This window comes from Chiloscyllium plagiosum, unplaced genomic scaffold (genome assembly GCF_037043375.1).
Source record: "Chiloscyllium plagiosum isolate Xiang-an unplaced genomic scaffold, Cpla_swu_hap1 HiC_scaffold_22, whole genome shotgun sequence".
Lineage (NCBI taxonomy): Eukaryota > Metazoa > Chordata > Chondrichthyes > Orectolobiformes > Hemiscylliidae > Chiloscyllium > Chiloscyllium plagiosum.
This window is the reverse complement of record NW_028270160.1, coordinates 54613572-54639317: the sequence shown is the minus strand read 5'-3', so window position 1 is coordinate 54639317 and position 25746 is coordinate 54613572. Positions and strand designations below refer to the sequence as shown.

The window sequence follows — 25746 nt, the reverse complement described above, 5'->3', positions numbered from 1 at the left end:
AGAGTCACCACGGTGGATCTTGCAACTGAAAGCCCATTCAACTGTGCTGAGAAAGTTGACAAAAATGGACTTTGTGCAAAAGAAGAACGCTGGAAAGGTCATCCTGACAGTAAGGAGAAGGGAACTGTTTAAACAGCAGGAAAGGTTTAATCTAAAAGAGTACCTTGTTGTTGAGAGCTTGGTGTAACGTAAATTGGGTTTCCAGTTGTGAAAAAGTGTTTAGGGGAAGTAAATACCTTTTCTGTAGTTTAGTATCTTCTCAATAATGCTCAGATAGATTAATATTAAAGCATTTAGGAAAAGTCTTAAAAGGTGAAATCTTGCCCTGTGATTCCTTATGTCAGTCACTGGGGCTTTAAATCTTACTGGTCTCTATAAGGATCTTAACAGGAGTCAGAACTATGGAGCAGGGAGAGCACGGGATGGCAGTTCTGAAGAAGGGTAGATGTTTTCTCCATTTTCTTCCACAGATGCTGTTAGAACTGCTGAGTTTTTCCAGCAATTTTTGTCTTTGTGGGAGATCACTGGAATTGACAAGGTCACACGTGTCCTTGAGTACAGGAGGATGGTAAACTTGGAGGCGAAGTAAAGGGGAAGTGGAGATAAAAATCGATATGATTGAGGTGAGGAACTACTCAGTGAAGAAACTGTTGAAAAACACAAAGACAAAAGGAGGAAAAACTTAAAGAACAGGGACTGAAAATGGCAAACAGTAATTGAATTGTCCGAAAGAATTATTTTGAACAAAAGACAAACAAATTAAAAATGAAAGTAGTGAGAAAATGCTGAAGCCAAGTGAAATTACAAGATGGTGAACAGCAATTTCAACATGAAGCTGAAGGCAGGGATTGTGCAGTATTAATGCTGTCAGCCTTTGGTGTTATCAAGGAATGGATTGAACAGCAACTTCTGGTGTTTACATGGGGTGATGAAACATTGAAATCTGGAAGTTGCTGTCTGCATTGATCTACTTGATCAGAAGCTTCATTCTTGCAGCACATTGTGCACAGATAAGGGCCAAATTTGACTGTCTCTACTGGGACAGGTTAGGAAGTGGAAAAGCTCAGGATGGCAGCATGCCTCATGTCTTCTGCCTGCAGACCATCTGGCTAGTGCCTGAAGCCTAATTCCTACCGTTACTGGAAACCAGCCCAATGTGTGAGGTGTTGCCCTCTACCACATGGACTCTCCAGTGAGATGTGGCAACCTCCAGGATGGCTTGGAAGTAGGGACAAATCTGCTTCCATTTAGTGATCTTTTGACAGTGGAGGGGCCTCTGCAGTGGCAACATCACTGCCTTCCATCTCTGACCTCCACTAGGCCCCATGGATCCACCTTCTTGCTTGGACCTGCCTGACTAGCTCTGACATCCCCAGACACCAGGTGCCTGACTTTGAGGATCAATAATTCATCTTTCTGCAAGAGCAGCCCTAGCAGTGGATACAACTCCTGGTGCTGGCTGTCTGATAGTTTGCTACCAAGAAGTGCCAGTCCTATCTACCTTCATAAGGACTGCATCCTAGCTGGCAGCCACTTGATTGGATTCCTTGTATAAAATATGTCTCTGGGCCCACTTGCTGGCCAACACGTTCTGCCTGTCACTGACTGCCAGTGGTGGAACAGTGGTCACCTACAGAGACTGCAGCCACTGGCTTTCACATAACTTGAAAGGTTTGAACTTTCAGCACTTTCCCAGTGGATATTCACCAAAGGCTACAGAAATATTTTTTGCAAGGTTTGTGAAGGTTTGTAGCTCAGGTTGAGGTTTAGGGTGTAGGTTTGCTCACTGAGCTGTAGGTTTGATATCCAGACGTTTCATTACCTGGCTAGGTAACATCATCAGTGGCGACCTCCAAGTGAAGCGAAGCTGTTGTCTCCTGCTTTCTATTTATATGTTTGTCCTGGATTGGGTTCCTGGGGTTTGTGGTGATGTCATTTCCTGTTCATTTCCTGAGGGGTTGATAGATGGTATCTAGATCTGTGTATTTGTTTATGGCGTTGTGGTTGAAGGGCCTCTAGGAATTCTTCTGGGTTGTCTTTGCTTAGCCTGTCCCAGGATAGATAAACAAACACCTAGATCGAGATACCATCTATCAACCCCTCAGAAAATGTACAGGAAATGACATCACCACAAACCCCAGGAACCCCATCCAGGACAAACATATAAATAGAAAGCAGGAGACAACAGCTTTGCTTCACTTAGAGGTTGCCACTGATGATGTTACCTAGCCAGGTAATGAAACGTCTGGATAGCAAACCTACAGCTCAGCGAGCAAACCTACACCCTAAGGCTACAGAAATAATTTAATTTGCACTTCCGGCTTTAGATGCACTGAAGGAGTTCTCCAATCTGTGGCACAGTGGTCAGCACTGCTGCCTCACAGTGCCAGAGACCTGGGTTCAAATCCAGTCTCAACCAACTGTCTGTATAGATTTTGCGTTTCTCCCTGTGCCTGCGTGGATTTCCGCTGGGTGGTTGGGTTCCTCCCACAATCCGAAGATGTGCAGGTGCGGTGGATTAGCCATGGAAAATGCAGGTTTACAGGGATAGGGTAGCGGGGTGGGTCTGGGCGGAATGCTCTTCAGAGGGTTGGTGCAGACTCAGTGGGCTGAATGGCCTGCTCCCATATTGTAGGGTTTCTATGATCTGAATGGTTGAGATGGCATGTTGTATGTTGTCCTGCTTACATTAAGTCCCAGAACTTCGACTGAGGACCCTGTGCTGAAATGGGTTTATAATCACTGCAAATTGCAGTTTAATAGGCTAGAGAAGGGTTGAAGGTAAGTGAAAGTGTAATGAAGTGGGAGAACTGTTCTTTGACCAGAAGCTCTGGGCCATTAATTTTGATGAGGGTATAATGAACTCTTTTTTGCAGAGCAAGTTCAAAACTAGGAACAGAATTATATATTTTTAGTACCAGTCATCTTCAGTATCAACCCAGCTTTTACACAAAAACGTCTGGTTTCTTTGAGCTTTCTTGGTGATTAGTTAGTTCAGAAGTTGAATGCTCTAAAATACCTTTTAAAAATAACTTATTGGCATTTGTAATTTTGAGTATTAAAATAGCATCTGGCAGCTCATTCCATACACGTACCATCCTCTGTGTGAAAACGTTGCCCCGTAGGTCTCTTTTATATCTTTCCCCTCTCACCCTAAACATAAGACCAGAACTAGAGGGCATAGGTTTAGGGTGGGAGGGGAAAGATATAAAAGAGACCTACGGGGCAACATTTTCACACAGAGGATGGTACATGTATGGAATGAGCTGCCAGAGGATGTGGTGGAGGCTGGTACAATTGCAACATTTAAGAGGCATTTGGATGGGTATATGAATAGGAAGGGTTTGGAGGGATATGGGCCGGGTGCTGGCAGGTGGGATGCGACTGGGTTGGGATATCTGGTTGGCATGGATGGGTTGGACTGAAGGGTCTGTTTCTGTGCTGTACATCTCTATGACTCTATATTCTTGAAGCCAGAAGAAGGGAATTCAGAGCTCAGTTACCGAAAACATTTATAATTATGAAAGCAATGGTAGTGTAAAACATATTACATTAATGCAGGCAAAATGCTAAACCTATTTAAATTTTAAAAGAAAATCTCATCATTGCACACCTGGAGCACATTGCTTCAGATTCCAGTTCCCAGAGACAAATTAAACAGTTTGCATCGTGAACTGGATCCTAATGACGTGAGGGATTAAATTAAATGATCACCCGCATATTGTATTTTTATTTGGCAGCAATGACAGATAGTGGGTAGAGTAAAATCAGATGAACAGAAGGAGCACAGAGTTGGCTTTTGCAAGGCTATATAATAATAAATCATTTGCAATTAGCTTTGAAGGTCCAAAACTATTGGCAAACAAATAGCACCAAAGATTAATGAAACATCGTTGGTCAAAAAGGCAGTGACAAGCATAGTTTGAATTTCAAACTTTGCATAATGCAATGGAAGGGAACATTTCAGTGGTATAAATCTAGTAATAGCTTTGAAATTTTCCTGGATCCACTTCAGCTGGATATGTTCCATACCACTCTTCCTCTTTACTGGTATGTCGCAAAACCTGAACAGGTTTTAGCAGTGCGGTTTGCAGATACTGCCATCCTAAAGTGATTGCATGCATGGTTGGTCATGCTACCCCACATTTATAAATTGGGTTCAAAGAATCCAAAGATTTCATTCTTGACATAATAAGAGAGCAGGCGGTAATTTTTGTGGTTCAAAAGTGATGTGGGAGAAATGGGTTTGAATCTATGGGTTATTGACTCCAGTACTGGGGAAGGAAGGCGCTGTTCTGAAACAAAATACTAAAGGGAGGATGAGGCAATCATAACTAACAAGGGAAGTCAGCGACAGCATAAAAACAAAACAGAAAACATGCAATGTGGTGAAGATTAATGGGAAATCAAAGGATTGGGAAGTCTTTAAAAACCAGAAGGTAATGAAAATAGCACTGTTGGATGAAGAAGAAATATCAGTAACACTAAAGACATATATAAGGTGAGAAAGACGAAAATGTACATTGGACAAATAACAATGGAGATCAAAGAAATTGCAGAGGAACTGAATGTGTACTCTACATTAATATTCATAGTGGACGACACTAGAACTTCAAGGGGTTCGGGGTGCAGATAAGAGTGCAGTGGCCATCACTAAGGAGAAGGTGCTGGCGAAGCTGAAAGATCTGAAGGTGGATAAGTCACCTGGACCAGGCCCTCAGAGAAGAGTGGCTGCACCATGCGTTGTGGAATGTACTGACTGTAAACTTTGAGCAGAACCCAATTTAAATCATGCCTGGGCCCGTCAGTGAATTTAACAAGGTAGTGGAGTGGGGTGAGGGTGTCCAAACACTGGGCCTAAGGATTACAGAGTCATGGTAACTGCGGTGAGGAAAACAAACTGGCATTGACATAGCACCATTCGTTTCCATTACTTTTGGGGCATAATCGTTGCTGCGAAAACCTTTGCTCCGATAATTAAGCACAGCATAATCCCACAAACAGCAACGTGATAATGACCAGGTGCAAGTGCTTTTAGTGATGTTGCTTAGGAATAAATGTTGGCTACGTTACCCTCTTTAAAACAGTGCAATTCACATGTGAATGCGCTCAGTTATAACCAGACTAACAAAACTCCCCGTTATCGCTAGAAACAAAGACAGCAATTTCTGGCATTTTCTGGCAAGTTGGTGAGTTGGCAGATAGGTGACAGCTGACTTTCAATGTAGAAGCATGAGACAGGAAGAACATTGAAAGGCAATATAAAACAGGGGTACAAGACTAAGAGGGGGGTAGGTGCAAATGTGGCTGGGTATACACGTATACATATCATTGAAAGTGGTAGGACAGGTCGAGCAAGCAGTAGGGAAAGTATTCCTTGTTCTCTGCTTTATTAATAGGGACATGGAGTACCAGAGCAAGGAGGTGATGTTGAACTTGTACAAGATGCTTGCTGGTGTATTGTGTACATTTCTGGGCGCCAAGTTATAGGAAAGATGCATATGTATTGGAGAGAGTGCAGAGTGGTTGATAAGAATGGTTCCAGGGATAAGGAACTTTAATTATGAGGATGGATTTAAGAAGTTGGGACTGTTCTCCTTGGAGTGAAGAATGTTGAGGAGATTTGATAGAGGTTCTCAAACTCATCAGTACGCTGGCTAAAGTAGACAGAAGAAACTGTTCCCACTTATAAATGGAACAAGATTTAGAGATCCGTAAGCAAGGGTAAATTGAGGAAAAAACATTTTTACTCAGTAAGAAGTTAGGATGTGGAATACACTGCTTGGAAGTGTGGTGGAGGCATTTGCAACCGGCGCATTCAAGAGGGTAATGGATGGTGACTTAGATAAAAGTAATGTGCAAGGATACACAATAAAGCAGGAGGTTGGCATGAGATAATGATGCCTCCCCTGAACCATAACACTTCTGTGATCTGCACAGTAAGTGCAGAAAGTGCTGTTGGTGAAACCTTTTATCGCGATTGGAAATGCTGCTGTACTCTTCACAGGCATCACTGTTAAGATGTGAATTTAAGTTAATTACCCAAGGGAAAAACTCAAGCCTACTTCAGTCAAGGGTAAACTTGTTTTCAGCTTTATTAAGTTACCCTTCTTACTAAAGAACTTCTGGCTCTGAAAATTAACTTTGTGTTTGAAGTCTCATTCCCATGAGTATAATTGTTGTTGCAGGTTTTTGTAACCATTAAAATAATTTTAATAGTTTGCTTTAATGGACTTTTCAATCCAATTTGTATAAATCAATTTATTTCCTCTACAACTGAATTGAATAACCTGCTCACTGTTTACTCGCAGAAAGTGTAGAATTCAAAAGGACTTGAGGGGCAACTTTTTCATACAGATAGTGAGTCGTATGTGAAATGAACTGCGAGAAGTGGTAGATGCAAGTACTGTACACTTACATCATTTAAAAGGCATTTGGACATATACATGAATAGGAAGGGTTTAGGGGGATCTGGGCCAACTTCAGGCAAGTGACACTACTTTAGTTTAGGAAACTTGGTTGGCATGGAAGGGTCTGTTTCCATGCTGTATAACTCTATAACTAGCCTTTTGGATACAGAACTGGCAAGAAGGTAGAAGACAGAGGTGGAGGGTTGCCTTTCAGATTCGTGACCTGTGACCAGTGGTGTGCCACAAGGATTGGTGTTGGGTCCACTGCTTTTTATCATTTATATAAATGATTTGGATGTGATCATAGGAGGTATGGTTAGTAAGTTTGTTGATGGTACCAAAATTGGAAGTGTAGTGACAGTGAAGAAGGTTACCTCAGAGTACAGCGGGATCTTGATCAGATGGGCCAATGGGCTGAGGAGTGGCAGGAGTGCTGTACATCCCTGTGATTCTATGACTATGACTACACCCCAGAGCTCTGAAGGAGATAGCTGAGGAAATCATGGAGGGATTGGTGGTGATCTTTTAGGAATCACTTGAGTCGGGGATGGTCCCACAGTACTGGAAAATGGCTAATGTAACACCCCCTGTTTAAGAAGGGAGGGAGGCAGAAGACAGGAAACTATAGGCAGGTTAGCCTGACCTTGGATGTTGGTCAAATTTTAGAGTCCAGTAGTAAGGCAGATTATGGAGTACTTAGAAATGCATGGTAAACATGGTGAATCAACACGGCTTTATCAACATGCCTGAGTGATCTGTTAAAATCCTTTGAGGAGGTAAAGACAGTGAAAAATGTTTAAGTCACCATATCATGGCACCTATATTAATAACTGAAGGCCATAGATAAGAACAAATATTTCATTAAATCTTAGATTCCTGATTCCAGGGGTTGGGAAAAGCAGTAAGACTGCAAGCCAGGTAGAATACTGGGCCAGAAGGTTCCACAGAATCAGGGAGACAATGGCTTACTGGCTTTATCACAAGACTGTTGATCCAGAGACCCAGATAACATTCTGGGGACCTGGGTTCAAATCCCACCACGGCAGCTTGTGGCATTGGAATTCAATAAGTATCTGGAGTTAAGAGTCTAATGATGACCATAAATCCATTGTTGATTGTTGAAAAATCCCTCTGGTTCACTAATGTCCTTTAGGGAAGGAAACGGGCTATCCTTACCTACTCTGGCCTCCACGTGACTCCAGACCCACAGCAATGTGGTTCACTCTCATCTGCCCTCTGGGCAATTAGAGATGGGCAATAAATGCTGCCTAGCCAGCGACATCCTCATCCCGCGAATGATTAAAGAAGCAAAAGCCACTCCAAGGACTAATCTTATCACTGGTCCCACGAAGGAAGACATCACAAAAGCTGCCTAAAGGATACCGGGGCTGCTGGATGCTGGGCTGAAACCACCTCAACACCAAAGCCGCCGATGTCGCAGCCGATACCGGGTCCCTGGGCTCACCCCTTCCCCAGCTGCCTCCAGAGACAATTCCAGAGTCCTGCTGCAGGCTCACCAGCCGCTGCTACCCTGTGGATCTTGACGAAGACACCTTCATCCCACCTTCCACCAAAAAAAAGATAAAAGAAGAAAAAAAAGTAGGACATTGCCTATTTTGCTGGCACCATCTTAGGACTGTTTAAGATAGAGATAATAGGTTCTTGATAAGTAAGGGGGTCATGGATTACCATGAGAAGGCAGTAGAATTGGGTTGAGGTATATATATGAGCCGCGATGAAATGGCAGAGCAGGCTAGATGGACTGAATGACTTAATTCTGCTACTATAACTGATGGTCTTGTGGTCTTATAGAATGTACCTGGCTTTGAGCTGGATATTACATGCCCCAGCAGGTTTTGAGGTGGTGGGGTTGGAGGGGAATGCAGTATAAGTTGGGTAGCCACCGACTACATTCCCATCCAACGCTGAGTTCTTACCCTGGCAAGCATGATCCCTGGCCAATGGTGACAGCATCCAGTTACAATGGGAGTACGGTCCAGCTAAGATCAAAGGAGAAGGGCGCTTTGCAGGTCAGGCAAATAGTTTATGATGTGGGTTTTGGGTGATAATGCAAGAAAACCTGCTAGCCCTCAGGGAGAGAAATCCCACATAAAATATGAAGAAAATAACAGAGTCGAAACATCACAAGGTTTATCACATGGTAAAAATTGATGTACAAACCCCTTTTGAGGTTCAGGTTTATCTGACTGAGTTGACCTAAGAAATCTTATGGCAGGAATATTTCTAATTGTTGAGCTATGTGATAAGTTTATGGTCTCAGATCTCTGCTAAGTCATCAGCTGAGTTTGCTTGCATTAACATCGATAAGCTATTCTTAACCAACAAAATGTGTAGCTCAAAGAGTTGGCTTTTTTGTGAAGAATTGAACATCCCTTCCTTCAACAACACAGATAATAAAGCCATGGGTAGATGTTGTTGAAAACAATGGAATATTGTAGATAAAAATAAACAGTTTCCAACTGTTGAGGGGTCAATATAAATAGTCCAAAGATACAAAATGACATGTAAGATATTTAGGAAAGAGATTATGAGAAATATCATTACATAGGCTGCTGCAATGCTTTGGAATTCATTTATAAGGTTATAGTTGAGGCAGGAACAAGGATTACAGTCAAGATTAGATTGGATAAATCGATTCATAACAATGGTTGCAGAGAATGGCCTGTTACATGTATAGAAATAGATAGGGCATTGTAACATCTTCATGTATCTTTGAGCGGAATAAACAGTGGAGAGGGATTGCCCGTCATGACGGGTAGGGGAGTACCAGACAGGGTTTTAAATGAGTAAATAGAGGCAAAATTTCCTGAGCACGTCAACATTGATTCAGGATATCAGGAGGATGTAGAATCGGTATGGTGGAGATGAGGAAATAATAGGGTCAAAAGTCACCAGTGGGAGTGGTCCAAGGGATGCAGTGTAGTAACCATAATGTGGGACAAAGCATACAAAAAGAAATATTGGATGCTTGCGATAAAGGGGCAGTAACATCCATGCCAATATGTTAATTCCTATACAATGAGCTTCTAATTTCAGCAATAAGCTTTGGTGCAGCTCATCCTGTGCCTTTTGGACGTTCAAGTACAGCACATCCACCAGTTCTTCCTTATGCACAGCAAATGTTACTTCCTCAAAAAATACTGCGATCACTTAGTTCAACATGATTTCCCTTTCATGGGAACATGTTGACTCTGCCTGCTTACTTTGAGCTTCCAGCATCTCTCTGATGACAGATGTTAAGCTGACCAATTTGTAATTTCCTGTATTCTATCTCATTCCTTTTATGAATAAAAACAAAGGTTGCATTCATTATTTTCTAACAGAATGGAATGCTCCTTTAAATGAAGGGAATTCAGAAAATTAAAACTAATGTGCTATCTATTTTACTAGCCATTTGTTTTAAGACCCTTCGACATACTCCATCAACACCTGGGGTCTTGTCAGCTCATCGATCCAATAATTTACTTCATGTTACTTCCCTGGCGACTGTAATTTTCTTGAGTTCCTCACCCTCTTCTATTTTCTGATTTACATTCATTTTTCTGGGGTGTTACTTGTATCTTCGACAGTGAAGATCAATGGAAAAGATCTGTCTTATTCATCTGCCATCTCCTTATTTTCTGTTATTAATACCGTAAGACACTTTCTCTAGGACAAATGCAGTGCCCACTTGTGTTTTCGTCCTCTTAACTGGCCAGGCTGTCAAGTTGATTGGGCATTAGAAGGGGAAACAAAGCTAACAAGTACTAAAAAGATATGGACCTGTCAGAAACTGCGTCTACTATTAGCCTGCCTCTTATCTTTACAGCTCTTGTGGGTATTAGGTCACTTCATGTAATGTGTATTCGATAATGAGTGGGCTAGCTTGTGGCGAGTTACATGGAATAAACTGTAGGTTGTGTACTGTCTTCAATCCAAGACTTACAGTAAGTTCGGAACTAGCTCCATTTTACTTTTACATAATTTATTTGCATGTCAGTATCCAATAAAAATAAAATCACTCAAAGAAACTTTCAGCTAATACCAAGGAGACTTCTGATTTGAAGCATAAGAAATGGTATTGAACTATTATTGAATTGTCAGATTGTTTTATTTACTAAATGCTTTCTCGACAATAATGCTTTCTCAGGGACATTATTGAATACTTGTGTTTAAGGAAGTCTAAGTACCTTGGTGAGTTGTGGCTTCAGCTAAAACAGCAATAGCAGGAATAAATAGTGCTGCTGACTCCACTGTTAATGGACACAAAAGGATTCATTTATGGGCAAGTGTCAAAGTATATCAATCAGGCATATTTTTGACATTCAAGAGAAGGTTTCATCTCCATACCTTTGATGGTTCTATGAGAGAGATTCCTTGGACACATTGTTCTCCACCAACAGCTTCTAGAGTTGCCTACATGGCCACCCTATTCCTGAGAAATAACTCTGACAACACAAACCCTACCAGTTGGTGTGATACACATTCTCCTAACTTTGACTCTGGAGAACGCAGCCAAACAAAACCTGTATATGACTAATTGAGATGAGTCATTCTGTGCATGTACTGTTCTATCAGAGGTAATCATATTGGGAGGTGTGAATACAGTTTACCATGTTGTGATCAATGAAGCAGAGATTTCCTGTGAGCTTCTCTCTTTCTCTCTCCCACTGTTTTCCCTCCTCACATCCTGCAGAGACCTGGGGGCTTCACTCCCACATCTAGATACAGCTGTCAGGATGAATTGTAGGTTGGGAACTTACGAACTTCATTTCACAAGGCATTTTTTGGAAGAGGTGACCAATTAAGTGGACATGGCTGGGAGTTCCATGTAGTTATGGTGGTCTATGGGTTTCTGAAGATGGACAGGCAATATAGCGTTTTCCGGAGACTGGCAATCCCATTCTCAGAGTAGGATGTTATGAAGGAAATGGAGAAGTCATGGATAAGAGGTCAGAGACTTCAGGAGGATCACAGCCAGATGTGGAGGAAGTAAGGAAACACGCACAATATATCTTTGAATCCAGGAAGGAGGTCATGTGAATGCTATGATTTACCTTGATATTAGGGAGGAAAAAAGGAGTGACACCAGGATTCAGCAGCAAACTGCTGACCTATTTCTGATATGAGTATAGGGATGGGAACAACAGTGACTGAGAGCAACTGAGATAATGACAATATAATACACAACCTCCAGGATGTGGTGCATGTTAAAATACATCCTAAACATTATGTCATGCTGCTGTGATTTTTATGAAGATCACAACATTGGCAAGTCTGTTTATTACTGTACGGGAGAAGTTGACGGCTGTACAATACCACTGACCAAGTCAATGTCTTTTTCTTCTCACACAATTAATGGTAATAGAAATGTTAGCCTGGAGTGCTAGCTACAATGAGAGCAATTCAAAATACATTTCATTCTGGATTTCTAGAAGGTAATTTCGAAACTTAGATTCATATGAGGCTGCAGGTTTTTGAATGACTGTAATCCTGTCGAACTATCCAGACTTATGACACTTAAGACTAGAATTAAAATGACTTGATGGATTCTATTGCGCTGTTTACATTGCCTGAATTAAACTGCCACTTCATTCCTGATTACTTGAATGTTCAATCTTATTTTACAGAATGTGTATTTCTAATAAAAAATACATTTTGCAAAAATAATATGGATCAAGTAATGGATAGTTTAACTAATCTTTTGTTGTTTTGTGCACACAGTTTCAAAAAAGGAGAAATACCACAGGAAATACAATGACAATTGGGAATGTTGTATTTTCACACAGATTTCAGAAAGCCTCCATACATTTAAGAGAACCAAAGGACATCATGACATGTGAGAATCTATGGTAAGATATTCACATCTTACTCTGTCAGGAAGTCAATGTGTAATAGTCAGTCAACCAATCTACTCTGTACATCATCTAGTAATGATGGAGGAACGCATAGAACCCATGTTATTTGCAAGTCTGAGCTATCAGTTACTTGTTATGTTAGTAAACTTCAAGACATCTGTGTCAATAAAATCCCAGACCCTGCGGCATATATTACATTGGCTAGGGAAACACCACATCATACTGACAGTGGTATTTTACCCCAAGGAAACCATGTGATGGTGGCAGCAACTGGGTACAAGAAGGTCATGGCGCTAAATTGGTACTGCAAGCTGCAAAGGTGGCAGCATCAATATCTGATGTGAGGAATGATTTCCTTAATAGTGACCCATCATCTATGCAAGACCAGAGCTGAAATTTACAGTGAAGAATCAAGATTGAAAGTTACAACTTGTACTGAAGCACAGTGATCACAGTGGAGGGATAGTTGTGACTATATTCTGTCTTTCCCTTCACAAAGAAAGGAGGCCATGGTGTGACTGAGACAAAAATAAAAGGCAGCATTCATGAGACTATCACAACTCCAGTTTGACAGAAAGGTCCCAGCATGAAATACGGCCCAAAAATGTCAGAAAGAAAAATCCGTTTATTTTTCATTAATGCCTTACTGTGCACAGTTGTCATTCGATTCCATCTTTTGTTTCTTTGGAAATGATGAAGAAACAACAAAAAGCATTTGTGATATCACTCCGATATCTTTTATGGCACAAACATCATAAACAGGTTCAGCTTTTCTTCATAGAAAAAAAGTCTAAAAGCAGGAAGTATGAAGCAGAAGCAAGGAGAGAAACAAAAACAAAACAGGGAGAGAAGCCCACAGATAGGGGATGTAATACATTTCAATATGAATCCTTTGTATACTGCCAATGTTTAAAGAACACAAACCTGCACAATAAGGTTAGAAAGCAAAGATCTATACACAGAATGTCACCCGAGTGCCAATACGTCAGAATTTCAATAATTAAAAGAAAGAATGAATCTACTTCATAGAGCAATAAAAATAGTTGATAAAGAAATAAAGGCACCCAAACCCCTCACTATCCTGGAAAATGAAAGATTAGTAGACTAAAATCCTTTGGTAATTCTGGTGATGACTACAAAGATCCTGACAAAATTTTCCAGTTTTCAGAAGTTCAGGTTAAGATTTGAGTTAACTTCAAGATACTCTGCCTTGAATTCAGACCATGTTGCCAACAGCCAGGTAAAACAATGAACCAATTCCTCGGCAGATAGTGACAGGAAGGTATGGAATGTGAACTCACTAAAGCGAACTTAGATGAGGGGCTTATTACACCGACTGTTGTCTCTTACTTATCATTCCGAAAGGCACTTCATCAAAACCTAGAGATTATACAGTAGGCTAGCAGATAGACTCAAGTTCAGACCACTTGTACCAGGCCAGAAAGATCTTCAGGTACCTGACTTCATAACGATCATCATAGCTGTCGACAAGGACAGTAAAACATGCAAATCTAATTTGTCTCACCCACCAAAACTGTATCCAATACTTTAGACAATAGACAATAGGTGCAAGAGTAGGCCATTCTGCCCTTCGAGCCTACACCACTATTCATTATAATCATGGCTGATCATCCTCAATCAGTATCCTGTTCCTGCCTTATTTCCTTAACCCTTGATTCCATTATCCTTGAGAGCTCTAGCCAACTCTTTCTTAAAGAAATCCAGAGAGTGGGCCTCCACTGCCCTCTGGGGCAGAGCATTCCACGCACCCACCACTCTCTGGGTGAAGAAGTTTCTCCTCATCTCTGTCCTAAATGGCCTACCCCTTATTTTTAAGCTGTGTCCTCTGGTTCGGGACTCACCCATCAGTGGAAACATGTTTCCTGCCTCCAGAGTGTCCAATCCTTCAATAAACGTATACGTTTCAATCAGATCCCATCTCAGTCTTTAAACTCAAGGGTATACAAGCCCAGTCGCTCCAATCTTTCAACATAAGATAGTCCCGCCATTCCAGGAATTGACCTCGTGAACCTACGCTGCACTCCCTCAATAGCAAGAATGTCTTTCCTCAAATTTGGAGACCAGAATTGCACACAATATTCCAAGTGCAGTCTCACCAGGGCCCTGTACAGCTGCAGAAGAACCTCTTTGCTTCTATACTCAATCCTTATTGTTATGAAGGCCAGCATGCTATTAGCTTTCTTCACTTCCTGCTGTACCTGCATGCTTGCCTTCATTGACTGGTGTACAAGAACACCCAGATCTCTTTGTACTGCCCCTTTATCTAACTCGACTCCATTTAGGTAGTAACCGCCTTCCTGTTCTTGCCACCAAAGTGGATAACCATACATTTATCCACATTAAACTGCATCTGCCATGCATCTCTCCACTCACCTAACGTGTCCAGGTCACCCTGTAATTTCCTAACATCCTCCTCACATTTCACCCTGCCACCCAGCTTTGTATCATCAGCAAATTTGCTAATGTTACTATTAATACTATCTTCTATATCATTAATATATATTGTAAAAAACTGCGGTCCCAGTACTGATCCCTGCGGTACCCCACTGGTCACCGCCTGCCATTCCGAAAGGGAGCTGTTTATCACTACTTAGTTTCCTGTCAGCCAACCAATTTTCAATCCAAGTCAGTACTTTGCCCCCAGTAACATGCACCCTAATTTTGCTCACTAACCTCCTATGTGGGACTTCATCAAAGGCTTTCTGAAAGTCCAGGTACACTACATCCACTGGATCTCCCTTGTCCATCTTCAGAGTTACATCCATGTGACATGTGCAAGCTTCATTTGAGAAGATATTGTGAGGCTGGTGTTGGATTGAGTTGAACAAGGTCAAAAATCATACAACACCAGGTTATAGTCGAACAGGTTTTGGGCTGAAATGTACAAGTTCAAGAGGTTGGAGAATCCCAAGGCAGAACACAATGCTTCACAGCAGCACATGAAGAATCAAGGAATGATACCAAAGATGTTTCCAAAATTCTATCCATGGCATGCAGACTTTTGAATAAAATCCCAGAATTAATTGCAACGTTGCATTTAGCAGATCCCAGTCAGATCAGGTACATGGTCAATGTAACAAAGCACATGGTAAATGTCAGAAAATCTGAAGCCTTTCCTCAAGTCAAATCATATACTTTAGGAAGAATGGATAACATGCACTATATGCCAAAATTGACACTGGTGTAAGTGCAAATAACCTCTTTTTATGTATCTAATACAAAGTCTACTCAGAAAGCTGGTATGATGTGATGTTGTTCATATTTGACAAGCTGACTGCTGATAATAGGTCTGATAGAGTCATATGATCATCCACTTATTGGTATTAACCACCTTAAGTATCAATAGGGCTCGTTGGAAAGGACACTTGAATCATGGTTAGAGCAGGATATTCTATCTCTGAAAGATGATATATAGTTCTACGCATTTTTACCATCCATGAAATAATGGATATGTCAATTACAACACCAGAGAATCCAGACAGCAACATTGAGTCTATCCATGACATGACTAGCCTTCACCCAGACAGGTTTGATTCGACTGGCAACTTGAAAGGTGATGCAGTATTGCAGTTGAGAGCCGATACCCAGCCCAACATTATAGGTGCAGCATTCACATTCAAGAAAACGCTTCCACCGAAGACACCAACACTGGAAGTACTTAACCCCAAATTCTCAGTACTAAGCATTTTCTCAAATTCGATGCCAAGAATTAATATTTATCTGTACATCTTTCACCAGATCCACAGGAATGGACAACTTTTGGAACAATCTTCAGCAGATACTATTATCTCAGTTTACCAGTTGGACTATCCATGAGCCAGAATACATCCTAACATTGCAATGAGATTTATTATTACTAACAATTAACAAGTGCTAAGTGATTTGCTATATCTATTCTTTTATTTTAACTAGGCCATTTGAAGTAACAAGAATGATTAATAGCTACAAGTTTTTTCACCTGCTATAGATTTGTCCAACAAATACACAGCAGATGGAAGACTTTTATTTGTAAAACATACATTACATTGTTGGCTTCACTTGGTTTTGTTTAGCTTATATGTTACAATATTGTAAAGTTTTCCCTCTCTCTTTAGAGAACATTCAAATTCATGAAATAGCTTACAAACCAGCATGCTTTTCCATTTATGGGATCCATTAATAGTTATCCTTGGCAAACCTGTCATCAGTTTGTTGATTAAGTTGAGAAAGGAACAGATACAAAGTACTGTTTGAAGCCCTGGCCATGGGTATTTGAAATCATATCTACATTTTCCCTTCCTCATTCACAAAATAATTCACATGCAGTAATTTGCCTAAGGACATTGAAAGTACAAATAAAATGTCTTGGCTATGTGAGATGGAATTCAAACTGGTGAATTGAGTTGCCCACTTTGGATCTGAGAAAGTCAAAGTCGACCATTTTGCCCATTTACCCTCTCCCTCCTCAGTATCCAAGGGCCAAAACATACCTTCCAGGTGAAACTGCACTTTACCTGCACTTCTCACAATCTATCTTCTGCATTCTCTGCTCACAATGTGGTCTCCTCCACATTGGGGAAATGAAGCGTAGATTGGTTGACCACTTTGCAGAACACCTATGTTCTGCCTGCAGAAAAGGACCCTGAGCCTCCAATTGCCTGCCCCTTTAACACCCCACTGTGTTCCCTGGCCAACATTTCTATCTCAGGCTTGCTGCAGTGCTCCAGTGATGTTCAGCACAAGCTGGAAGAATGACACCTCATTTTCCACTTGGGGACCCTGCAGCCCTCTCGACTCAATATCAATTTAATAATGTTATGGCTTGACCCACCTCCATGTCCTAACCCCTTACCCATCATGCCAGGCCTTGCTATCACATCGTCTGCCATTACACAATACCTATTGTTAGCCACTAACAGTCTCCATTAACAGCTATTCACCCTCCTACCCAGATCGTCATCCACTCCTTTGTCTGTTCAACTGTTCATCTCTCTGTTTGGGCTCTATCCCCACCTATCTTTTGCTCCTTACTCTCTTCCCCAACCCTATCTTCTGCACATAAACTGACATTTTCGTGGCTACCATCAGTTCTGAGGGAGGGTCACCAGACTTGAAACATTAATGCTGATTTCTCTTCGCAGATCTGTTGATCTTTTCCAGTAACTTTTGCTTTTGCTTCTGATTTACAGCATCCCCGCTCCTTTGGTTTTTATTTGAATATTTTCTGAATTGGCAAGAGACTCAAAGTGATGAGAAATTAAGACATATAGGCTGTAAAAATCATTCAAAAGTAGAGCACTTGTACCATAATCCTAAAGGATAATTGGACATTATCTCAACTGGGGGCTGGGAGGAATGACTAGCACTTATTCAGATCACAACAGCTAACAAAGAGTTTTCATAAAGCTAGCAACCATTTCCAGAGCTTAATGCTGGAAAGTGTACCAATTTATTATGGTCATGCAATATTATGAATTTGTTCTTTACATTGGCTTCAAAACTGATTTGTAAACCTCATTTACAGATTGTGAAAATCTTTAATAATTCTATCCCCATCAATCAGAAATCAGAAGAAATAAAGGCAGGAAAATAAAGAAAATTATTTTAAGAGGTTAAGAATTTGATTCTACAACACAAATTAAATGTTAAAATAATAATCATTTCCTAGTGAAAAATATTTTGCAGATCAATAAAATATATCTTTTGAATGACAAAATTATCCAAAAGTACTTTAAAGATCAATCAACAACAATTGCTTAATATGTATTAAATAATTAAAAGATAGGTGAAAAAAATCCAAAGTAACTCTGTCATCCCATGCATGAAAGTCTTTTACAAACATGGAACTAAATCTTCTTCTGGTGTAGCTGAATACGTTTGTACTCAAGTGTACTTCAAGATCTATCACTCTGTGAAACTACCAGCCATAATAAATTCTGACAATTGAAAGTGGAAAGCTTAAGTTTTCCATATGTATCCCAAGGCAAGTATTTGGCATTTAGATCTGATGTCTCTCTGGACAGCTCTCCTCCATAAACTGAAACTGTGTGTTATTTTACACTAGCCAGTATTGGAGTCTGTCTGAATGTGTTATGCTAACTATCCTGATAAAGGTACAGATCTAGGATGGCAAGCAGTGAACATCACATGCAAGGCTAGTGCAAAATGTATAATAACATTGGAATCAGTGTCAGATATTGGTTCTTTGGTCATATTGATGTTGCGGGGTGGAAGGTAATGTGAGGGGGAGACCAGAAATGGCTAAAGAACCTGTCAGGGCTTAGGACACAGACATATGCCAAATTTACTGGCAGGAGCACATTAGAAGCTTTGGATTTATTTCTGGTCAAACAGTTGGTCACATGGACAGCCTGGCCAACAATATTCAGTTGGGAAAACTTGTGGCAGGAAGCCATGGTGAAAGTGCTTCCCATAATTGGGAGTGAGTTTAAGTCATCCGTTGTGGCAGGGTGTGGAGGGCAAGGGAAGACAAGATAGTAGGATCTGAAAGTAATAAGAGGTAAACAGCACTGAAGTAGGGTGGGTATTCAGTATCAGGGACAGAGGAATAAGAAGCAGGCAAAGTGGAAGTTTCCTGATGGGCTTGGGGGAGTGTTCATACCTTACAGGCTCAAAGGGAATGGTTGCCAGGGCACTTTTTCAGCCAGTGGATGTTGCCTTCCACCTTCGTCTTTATTGCCCGGTTTCATGACCCATGAGAAACCCATGCGACAGAAATGAAGTCTAAATCAGACTTCAACTCGAGCTTCTACAGCTCAATTTAAATACATTAATGAGGTGTCCTGCTCTGCGTACAAAACAGACCAACATATACAAAGAGCAGCATGATTCAGCATTGCAGGCCACAGCAGCATATTTTTCAGACTAAACACTCCTAGACTAATATTCACTGGAGCAGAGAAGAATTGGTGGAGGGGGTTGGTGGAGCTAGGGAGGGGATGGAGGTCACATAGAAACCTGTAAAATTCTAACAGGATTAGACAGGATAAACACAGCAAGGATGTTCCTGATGAGCAGTGGTCCAGTATTAGGAGTTACAATCTCAGGATATAGGTTAGCTTAGCAGGTCTGGCAGCATCTGTAAGGAGAGATCCCTTTGACAAAGGGTCAGTTAGACTCGAAACGTCAGCTCTTTTCTCTCCTTACCGATGCTGCCAGACTTGCTGAGACTTTCCAGCATTTTCTCTTTTGGTTTCAGATTCCAGCATCCACAGTAATTTGCTTTTATAGGTTAGCTTAGTTTAGGACTGAGGTGAGGAGAGATTTCTTCGCCCCGAGAGTGGTGAACCCGTGGAATTCTTGACCGCACGAAGCAGCTGAGGCCAAAACATTGAGTGTTATCAAGAATGATTTAATATAGGTCTTAGTGCGAAAGTAATCAAAGGGTATGGGGAAGAATTAGGAACAGGGTACTGAGTTGAATGTTCAGCCATGATCATATTAAATGGCACAGCAGGCTGAAGGGGCCAATTGGCCTTCTCCTCTTCTGATTTTCTATGTTACCATGTAGAGTAAAGATAATTATATCTTTACTTTAAGGGTAGCTCTTGAACATGTGTAACATGTGTAAAAGTAACTCTGGAATAGAGCTGTCAGATCACATGGAACTTGTGCCCAGGTTGGTGGGGGTCTCTGACTGTCCTTCATTTATTCAATTTTTCTTCAATAAAACCTATTAATGTTTACCCAGATGAGCGTGGAGCTCATCTTATTACATGGTAGCAATGGTGACCCTTCAACAAATCAACATTAACCTTCATTTGGCCAAAGGTAAAAATCACATAACACCAGGATATAGTCCAACAGGGTTATAGAGTCATAGAGATGTACAGCATGGAAACAGACCCTTCGGTTCAACTCGTCCATGCCGACCAGAGATCCAAACCCAATCTAGTCCCACCTGCCAGCACCCGGCCCATATCCCTCCAAACCCTTCCTATTCATATTCTGGATTAGTGGTGCTGGAAGAGCACAGCAGTTCAGGCAGCATCCGAGGCACAGTTCGGATGCTGCCTGAACTGCTGTGCTCTTCCAGCACCACTAATCCAGAATATGGTTTCCAGTATCTGCAGTCATTATTTTTACCTTGTTATTCATATACCCATCCAAATGCCTCTTAAATGTTGCAATTGTATCAGTCTCCACCACTTCCTCTGGCAGCTCATTCCATACACGTACCACCCTCTGCGTGAAAATATTGCCCTCTTTTATATCTTTCCCCTCTCACCCTCTAGTTCTGGACTCCCCAACCCCAGGGAAAAGACTTTGTCTATTTATCCTATCCATGTCCCTCATAATTTTGTAAACCTCTATAAGGTCACTCCACAGCCTCTGACGCTCCAGGGAAAACAGCCCCAGCCTGTTCAGCCTCTCCCTGTAGCTCAAATCCTCCAATCCAGGCAACATCCTTGTAAATCTTTTCTGAACCCTTTCAAGTTTCACAACATCTTTCCGATAGGAAGGAGGCCAGAATTGCACGCAATATTCCAACAGTGGCCTAACCAATGTCCTGTACAGCCGCAACATGACCTCCCAACTCCTGTACTCAATACTCTGACCAATAAAGGAAAGCATACCAAATGCCTTCTTCACTATCCTATCCACCTGCTACTCCACTTTCAAGAAGCTATGAACCTGCACTCCAAGGTCCCTTTGTTCAGCAACACTCCCTCGGACCTTACCATTAAGTGTATAAGTCCTGCTAAGATTTGCTTTCCCAAAATGCAGCACCTCGCATTTATCTGAATTAAACTCCATCTGCCACTTCTCAGCCCATTGGCCCATCTGGTCCAGATCCTGTTGTAATCTGAGGTAACCCTCTTCGCTGTCCACTACACCTCCAATTTTGGTGTCATCTGCAAACTTACTAACTGTACCTCTTATGCTCGCATCCAAATCATTTATATAAATGACAAAAAGTCGAGCACCCAGCACCGATACTTGTGGCACTCCATGTTCACAGGCCTCCAGTCTGAAAAGGAACCCTCCACCACCACCCTCTGTCTTCTACCTTTGAGCCAGTTCTGTATCCAAATGGCTAGTTCTCCCTGTATTCCATGACATCTAGCCTTGCTAATCAGTCTCCCATGGGGTACCTTGTCAAATGCCTTACTGAAGTCCATATAGATCACATCTACCACTCTTCCCTCATCAATCTTCTTTGTTACTTCTTCAAAAAACTCAATCAAGTTTGTGAGACATGATTTCCCATGCACAAAGCCATGTTGACTATCCCTAATCAGTCCTTGCCTTTCTAAATACATGTACATCCTGTCCCTCAGGATTCCCTCCAACAACTTGCACACCACTGAGGTCAGGCTCACCGGTCTATAGTTCCCTGGCTTGTCTTTACCGCCCTTCTTAAACAGTGACACCACGTTTGCCAACCTCCAGTCTTCTGGCACCTCACCTGTGACTATCGATGATACAAATATCTCAGCAAGAGGCCCAGCAATCACTTCTCTAGCTTCCCACAGAGTTCTCAGGTACACCCAATCAGGTCCTGGGGATTTATCCGCCTTTAACTGTTTCAAGACATCCAGCAGTTCCTCCTCTGTAATCTGGACATTTTGCAAGATGTCACCATCTATTTCCCTACAGTCCATATCTTCCATATCTTTTTCCACAGTAAATGCTGATGCAAAATATTCATTTAGTATCTCCCCCACTTTCTGTGGCTCCACACAAAGGCCGCCTGGCTGATCTTTGAGGGGCCTTTTGGAAGTACAAGCTTTTGGAGTGCTGCTCCTTCGTCAGGTAGCTAGCGGGGCAAGATCATAGGACACAGAATTTATAGTAAACAATCAGATGTGTCATACAACTGATATGATGTACTGAGCAAACGTAGTTTGCTGTTAAAACTTTAATCACTTAGAATGGGGGTGCAGGTTTTGATTGATTAATATCCCAGAACTTCTTTCAATTCACAGTTCTGAGGACTTCAGGTTTTATTAAAAAAAAGGTGATACCTCAGCTCAGGCAATGCATTAAAGATGTGAGGTTAGAAACTGTCTGTATTCCAACCTTGAGACTGGTTCTATTTCCAAACTAGGAACTTATAAAATGTCACATGGACTGACTGCCTATAGATTGTGTGCTTTTTGAACAAAATAAAATTTATCTGTAAATACTAATCTGCAAATGCAAAATCGCCCCATAGACTTACATGTGTGTATCTGTGTGTGCGTGAGTGTGCGTGTGTGAGAAAGAGAGAGAGGGAGGGAGAGACAGTGTGAGAGAAGGAGAGAGTGTGTAAGAGTGTGTGTGAGAGAATGCTTGGTACAGTGTGTGCACGAGTGTGACAGAGTATATACACATGAAAGGGTGTGCACGTGAGTGTGAGTGTGGGTGTGTGTCTCTGAGAGTGTGTGTATGAAAGACAGTCTTTGTGAGTGTGAGAGTGTGATTGTGTGTAAGATTATGTGTGTGTGTGTGTGTGTGTGTGTGTGTGTAGTGTAGTGGGGTCACCTGTATGATATGAACCCAAGGTCCTGGTTGAGGCCGTCCTTATGGGTAACTACTACTCGGCCTCTCTGCATTGTTGCATATCCTGAAGTCCGCTGTGGAGAATGGTCATCAAAGATCTGTGACCGAATGACTGCTGAAGTGTTCCCCGACTGGGAGGGGACACCCCTTTCTGGCGATTGCTGCCGGTGTCCACTCATCCGTTGTTGCAGAGTTTGCTTGGTCTCGCCAATGTACTATGCCTTGGGGCATCCTTGCCTGCAGTGTATGAAATAGACAACATTGGCCGAGTCACATGAGTACCTGCCGAGCGCATGATGGGTGGTGTCCCCATGTGTAATGATGGTATCCATGTCGACATTAAAGGTTTGCCCCTGTGGGAATATGAGATCCCTGCAGTAGAAGTTAATCTGCAATATAGTGAATTATTTTATTATGGACTTGCACCACATGCAACCCCTGGCAGCCTGGCTCTGGACTAAGTGGAGTTGAACCTCCTATTTTGGCATTTTGTGCCCAATGGAAGTCACGTTGTCCTGGTGCTTTCTGCTCCCAGGAAGAATGACAGAAAACATTAAAACCAGCGAATGACCTGTTAAATACTGACCAAAATCTTTTTGTCTACTTCAAAATGGAAGTCCACTACATTCAATTCCAAGTATGGCCACTTTTCTGATGTTTTTGCTCTTAATCCACTTGTCCCCTTCCTTCCCCCAGCCATTGTGTTACCAGATCCCCAACCTCCTTGCTAGACAGGCCTGGCAAAACCATCTCACTTTCTAAAGACATCAGGCTCCTAGCAATGGTCCTGGAGGAGAACAGATCACACATCCAGCAGACACCACACATAATGGTGCTGCGGTACAGGAGAGATCCATGAGGAGGGACATCCTCCCAGTTAAAGATGGAAACCTTGACCTCAATAGGAGCTGCCAATTAAATAGGGTCAAGCTTCCTGGCCATGATCTCCAAGATAAAGTTCTGGAGAATGTCAATGGCATTTGTTTCCACAGGACAAAGGTCTGATAGGGGAGCAGCTCAGCTATACTCCACATCATGTTTCTATATTAAATGGTTTCTTTGTTGGAAATGCTATCATTGTTTTCAGTTCTTCCAGTTTCCATCAAATCCTGTGCTACGCTGTTTAAGAAAAAGATTGATTGATCATATCAAACAAGGAAGAACTCATGCATTTCATTGTACAGTTTGGCCAACTGCTGAACAGTGTGCTGCTATTTTGTTCTTCAAATCTCAGTTCCCAGTCTGTAATGAAATTAATGGGAATTTGTCCATGGAACACCCTGCAAGGAAACCCACTCTACTCCACCCCCACTCTGTGTAGCTTAAAGGCTATTACAAATTTAGAGGAATAATTAGACTTACGTTACCTGTTGTGATATTTAACAAAAGGTTCATTGATATTTTTATTCTTGATATAACAGTATTTCAAGTATTAATCTTGTTGCAAGCATCACAATGACGTGATAGAGGAGTTGATGCTTTAACCTAGCAATGATTTGGAGCTGACAAGAGGGTTATATAGTAAGAAATCAATGCCATCAGGATCTGACAGTATTCAGAAATTAATGGAAGATTCAACAGCATATTTAACCTGAAAACATTTTGAAATCTATTCCTTGAATTACACCTTAGCTGTGTATTATGCTGCATTCCAGCTGTAATAAGTTTCATATGTTAACTCCTGGTTCAGTGCCACTGGTCTGCAAGTCAGCTCCGTGCAATCCATCAGTAATTGAACATTTCACTGCCACAAACAGGGTCATCTATTTTTACACTTATGCCTCCAGGAACAATTAAATATTATCATATTCTACTGACGAGACTTCATTGAATTGCAAACTATTCTTTTTCTGTAAAATATTAGGCCTTGACACCCAGCTTAGAGATTGCTACTTGGGGTCCTAAGGATGAAATTATATCTTACTAACTGCTGTATTTCAGAAAGAGCTGATCAAGTCTCTGTTGCTCCACTTAGATTGTTACTTTAACTAATGTCCAAAATATGTATTCCTTTATTTTATGTTAACGCATTCAGTAATTTCATTTTAAAGTTGACTGGACTATTCTTTTATCGGATTTCAATAATTCATTATTCTGTCCCTTGTTAAATTTCTGTCTTTGCATTCAGGTACACTTGTGGAGACTGTCTGTGAATACATCATATAAAATTAAAGATAAATAAGATTATGAACAAAAGGTGAAAACCCTTTCAATGGCATTAAAATCAATACCAAGTAGAATCCGCAGATTATTTCAGAGTCTGCATAATTCATAAACATCTAGGCTTGTATCTGCTTGTGTTAATGGCAGAGGTAAGACAAGTGTAGAGAAACCTTTCACCAATGTATATTGCATATTGTTATGAGTGCATTCTACAGTGCAAAGTCATGCAAAAATAATTGATATCTGTATGTGAATATCAAGAGTAATCTGCAAAGCATGCATAATTCATAAAATGCTTTGCTCATATAGGTGTTTGTAATAATGCTTGGAATAAATGAACATTTAAAATGTTTTTCATCTTTATGGAATAATTGATGCAACTAAGGTGTTGTGTTTATAATATCGACCACGGATTTATATATCAATGTAATATAATGCCACTTAATATAGGTAATAATAATTTGATTTGAAAATGTATGCACAAGTCAATCAACCTGTGCTGGCATTTCAACCCTGGGGAAATGGACTGGAGCACATAGCCACCTGCAAGGAGTGTGATTACTGCATTTCAATGCAAGCCACATCTTAACTTCATCAAGTAGTTAATAGAATAGAGTAGGCTGACCTATTATTGAAAAGCTGAAGATTGGATGCTCTGGAACTCTCATTCAGTAACACAGATTTTGACTTGATCCTTACTCCATATGCACAAAGATTCACAAGTCTGAAGACAGAAATAATATCATTATTTTAAACAGAGCAAAGACATCTAAATATTATGGATGTACCGCGGGTGGACAAAGTGAGAA

The 25746-nt window shown here is 41.2% G+C and overlaps 1 long non-coding RNA gene across 1 annotated transcript; it reads left to right on the top strand.

The window, feature by feature from the left end:
- On the top strand, window positions 1–25090 carry LOC148145991 (uncharacterized). The gene is made up of 3 exons (XR_015761016.1): window positions 1–109; window positions 12135–12262; window positions 24903–25090. It is a non-coding gene; the product is annotated as an uncharacterized LOC148145991 (long non-coding RNA).
- The last annotated feature ends 656 nt before the right edge of the window (window positions 25091–25746 follow it).